Here is a 4,940-nt window from a genome sequence, read left to right on the forward strand (position 1 = left end):
GCAGTTCTATCTGTAGTTGTTTGAGAAACCTCCATACTGTTTTCCATAGTACAAAATTAGTACAAAATTTACAGTCCCACCAAGAGTAGGAGCATTCCCTTCTCTCCACATCCTCGCTAGCATTTGTTATTCTCATTCTTTTTGACTATAGCCTGTCTAACTGGGGTGAGATGATATCTCAGTGTGGTTTTAATTTGCATTTCCCTGATGACTAGTGATGTTGAGCATTTTTTCATTACCTGCTGGCCATTTGCATGTCTTCCTTTGAAAAATGTCTATTCAGTTCCTTTGCCAATTTTTTAATTGGGTTATTTGTTTTTTTACTGTGAAATTGCTTGAATTCCTTGTGTATTATGGATATTAATACCTTGTCAGATGCATAGTTAGTAAAAATTTTCTCCCATTCTGTAGGTTGTCATTTCACTCTATTGATTGTTTCCTCTGCTGTGCAGAAGCTTTTTAGTTTGATATAGTTACTCTTGTTTATTTTTTCTTTTGTTGCTTGTGCTTTCAAGCTCATGTTCATAAAGTCTTTGCCCAGACCTAGTTCCTGAAGTGTTTCACCTATATTTTCCCTTAGTAATTTTACAGTTTCAGGTCTTATACTTAAGTCTTTAATCCATTTTGAGTTGATTTTAGTATATGGTGAGAGGTGCATGTTTAGTTTCATTCTTCTGCATATGGATATCCAAGTTTCTCAGCACCATTTATTGAAGAATCAGTCTTTTCCCCAATGTATGTTTTTGTTCCCTTTGTCAAATATCAGATAGCTGTAAGCCTGAGGGGTGATTTCTGGGTTCTCTATTCTGCTCCACTGGTCTGGGTGTCTATTTTTATGCCAGTAACATGCTGTTTTGGTTACTATAGCTTTGAAGTATAATTTGAAATCAGGTAGTGTTATGCCTCTGGTTTTATGTTCTTTGCTCATGATTGCCTTGGCTATTCAGGGTCTTTTGTTGTTCCATGTGAATGTTAAGATTGTTTTTTCCATTTCTGTGAAAAATGTCATTGGTATTTTGATGGGGATTGCATTGGATCTGTAGATCTCTTTGGGTAGCATAGACATTTTCACAATGTTAATTCTTCCAATCCAAGAGCATGGAATATCTTTCCATTTTATTGTGTCTTCTTTAATGTCTTTCAGAAGTGGTTTGTAATTCTCATTGTAGAGGTCTTTCACCCCCTTGGTTAAGTTGATTCCTAGGTATTTGTGTGTGTGTGTGTGACTGTTGGAAATGGGCTTACTTTCTTGATTTCCCTTTCTGTTAGCTCATTATTGGAGAATAGAAATGCAACTGATTTGAGGGCATTTATTTTGTATCCTGCAATGTTACTGAAATTATTAACCAGCTCTAGGAGTTTTTTGATAGAGTCTTTAGGTTTTTCTATATATAGTATCATGTCATTGGCAAATAGTGACCGTTTGACTTCATCTTTTCCAATCTGGATGCCCTTTATTTCTTTCTCTTGTCTGATTTCTCTGGCTAGTACCTCCAGTCATATGTTAAATAGAAGTGGTGAGAGTGGGCATCCTTGTCTGGTTCTTGTTGTTAAGGGAAAAGCCTTCAGTTTTTCCCCATTCAGAATGATACTGGTGGTGGACTTATCATAGATAGTTTTTATTGTGTAGAGATTCTTTCCTTCTATACCTAATTTGTTAAGAGTCTTTATCATGAAGGGATGTTGAATTTTGTCAAATGCTTTTCCAGCATCTATTGAGATAATCATATGGTTTTTGTCCTTGAGTTTGTTGATGCGACGTATCACATTAGTTGACTTTTGTATGTTGAACCATCCTTGCATCCCTGGGATGAATCCCAGTTGATCATGGTGTGTAATTTTTTTGATGTGTTGCTATATTCTGATTGCTAATATTTTGTTGAGGAATTTTGCATCTATGTTCATCAAGGATATTGGCTGTAATTTTCTTTTTTTGTTGTATCTTTATCTGGTTTTGGTATCAGAGTTATGTTGGTCTCACGGAATGAGTTTGGGAGAATGGCTTCTGTTTTAATTTTTTAGAATGGTTTGAGAAGAATTGGTATTAATTCCTCTTTAAAGGTTTGGTAGAATTCAGCTTTAAAGCCATCCAGACCTGCGCTTTTCTTTGTTGGAAGATTGCTGATTACTGCTTCAATCTCATTGCTTGTTATTGGTTTTCTACCTCTTCTTTGTTCAGTCTGGGTAGTTTGTATGTGTCCAGAACTTATCCATATCTTCCAGGTTTTCATATTTGTTGTCATACAGTTGTTTATAGTAGTCTCTAATGATTCTTCATATTTCTGTGGTATCAGTTGTAATGTCTCCTTTTTCATTTCTGATTTTTGTTATTTTGGGTCTTCGCTCTTCTTTTTTTTTTTTTTTTTTTTGTTAACCTAGCTAATGATTTGTCCATTTTATTTATCTTCTCGAAAAACCAACTCTTTGTTTCATTGATCTTCTCTATTATTTTTTGGGTCTCTATTCTATTTAGTTCTGATCTTGATTATTTCTTCCTGCCTACTAACTTTAGGATTGGATTGTTGTTTTTCAAGTTCTTTGAGGCATAATGTTAGGCTGTTTATTTGAAGTCTAGCCTTTCTTTTGATGTAAGTGTTTATTGCAATAAATTTGCCTCTTAGTACTGCTTTTGCAGTATCCCACAGGTTTTGGTATGATGTATCTTTATTTTCATTAGTTTCAAGCAATTTTTTGATTTTCTGTTTAATTTCTTCTTGGACCCATAGGTCATTCAGGAGCCTCTTGTTTAGTTTCCATGTATTGTACAGTTTCCAGGGTTTTGCTTGTCATTGATTTCCAGTTTTAGTCCATTGTGGTCTGAAATGATACTTGGAATGATTTCAGATTTTTTTTAATTTGCTGGGACTAGATTTGTGACCTAATATGTGGTCTATCCAGGAGAATGTTCCATGTGCTGATGAGAAGAAAGTATATTCTTTAGTTGTTGGGTGAAATGTTCTGTATATATCTGCCAAGTCAAGTTGATCTAAGGTGTAGATTAAATCCTGTGTCTCTTTGTTGATTTGTTGCCTGGAAGATCTTCCCCTTACTGAGAGAAGGGTGTTCAGACCACCCACTATTAACATATTAGGGCCTGTTTCTTTCTTTGGGTCTAAGAGTGTTTGCTTCATATATATGGGTGCTCCAGTATTGGGTGCATATATATTTATGATTGTTATGTCTTCTAGCTGGATAGATACTTTTATCATTATATAGTAGCTTTCTTTGTCTCTTTTTATGTTTTTTGGTTTAAAGTCTATTTTATCTAATGTAAGAATAGCTACTCCTGCTTGTTTTTGGTTTCCATTTGCACAGTATATCTTTTTCCATCCCTTTGCTTTTAGTCTATGTGTGTCTCTATATGTGAGATGGGTCTCTTGAAGACAGCATATGCTTGGGTCTAACTTTTTAATCCAATCAGTCAATCTATGCCTTTTGAATGGGGAGTTTAATCCGTTCACATTTAGGGTGGTTATTAAAAGGTATTGTAATTCCTGTCATTTAATTGCTTTTTGTTTAGATGTTTTAAATATCTTTTGATACTTACTTCCCCTTTTATTTCTCTTCTTCAATGTTAGTCAGATATTTGAGGTGGCATGATTTAGCTTCTTGCTCTTTCTCACTGGCCTTTTTTTCTTTTAATAGCAGGTTTTGCTTTTTCTTGTGTATCTGTGATAGTGACATTCATTATTCATATTCCAGATGCAGAACTCTCTTGAGAATTTCTTGCAGGGCTGGTCATGTGGTGGTGAACTCCCACAATTTTTGTTTGTCTGTGAAATACACTATTTCTCCCTCATTTCTGAAGGAGAGGCTTGCTGGGTAAAGAATTCTTGGCTTGCAATTTTTTTCTTTTAGTATTTTAAATATATCATTCCACTTTCTTCTGGCATATGGGGTTTCAGTTGAGAAGTCTGCTATTAGTCTGATGGTGGTTCCCTTATAGATGACTTGATGCTTTACTCTTGCTGCTTTTAGAATTCTCTCCTTGTCTTTGAGCTTTGCAAATTTGACTATAATGTGTCTTGGAGAGGATCTTTTTGGATTGAATGTTTGGGGACCTTTGAGCTTCCTGGATCTGAAGGTCTGCATCTCTCCCTACCCCTGGGAAGTTTTCTGTTATTATTTCCTTGAATAGATTTTCAATACCTTTTCCTTTCTCCTCCCCTTCTGGAATACCTACAATTTGGATGTTAGAGTGCTTGAGGTTGTCTACTATCTCTCTTAGATTTTCCTCATTATCTTTAGTTCTTTTTTTTGTTTGTTTGTTTTTTTGTTTTTTGTTCTGCTTAGGTTATTTCAAAAAGACCGTCTTCGAGATCTGAAATTCTTCCTTCCACTTGCTCTAGCCTGCTGCTTAAGCTCTCTGTTGTGTTTTTTATTTCAATGAGTGAATCTTTCATTTCTAGGAGTTCTGCTACATTCTTTTTTAAGGTATTAATCTCTTTGTAAATTTCCTCCTTCATATTCTGGATATTTTTTCTTGTTTCCTTGTATTCTCTAATTGAGTCTTCTTTTCTTTCTTCAAGCTTTCTTAAGATCATTGCTCGGAATTCTTTTTCAGACATTTCAAGGATTCTTTGTCCTGTGGGGTCTGGAATTTGAGCATTACTGTATTCCTTTGGAGGTATTATATCTTCTTGTTTGTTTGTGGTTCCAGCATTTTTTCGTTGATGTTTGATCATCTGGTAGAGGACTTGCTTCTACTGTTACTCTGGGGTTGGCTATGAGGATAAAGACTTTCTTCTCTATTTGCAGGCTTTACTGGTGACTCTTCTTATATCAGTGTAGTCAAGTGAGTGGCAGGTTGCCTATAGAGTGGCCCTGGCCGCTACATGGTAGTGAACTGTCCTTGTAGTGACAGAAGGTGTGACAGTATCTATATTACACCACCTTGGCTCCTGTTCTAGCTTTCCGTGGCAGTAAACTGAGCCCCTGAT

This window comes from Cynocephalus volans, chromosome 8 (assembly GCF_027409185.1).
Source record: "Cynocephalus volans isolate mCynVol1 chromosome 8, mCynVol1.pri, whole genome shotgun sequence".
Lineage (NCBI taxonomy): Eukaryota > Metazoa > Chordata > Mammalia > Dermoptera > Cynocephalidae > Cynocephalus > Cynocephalus volans.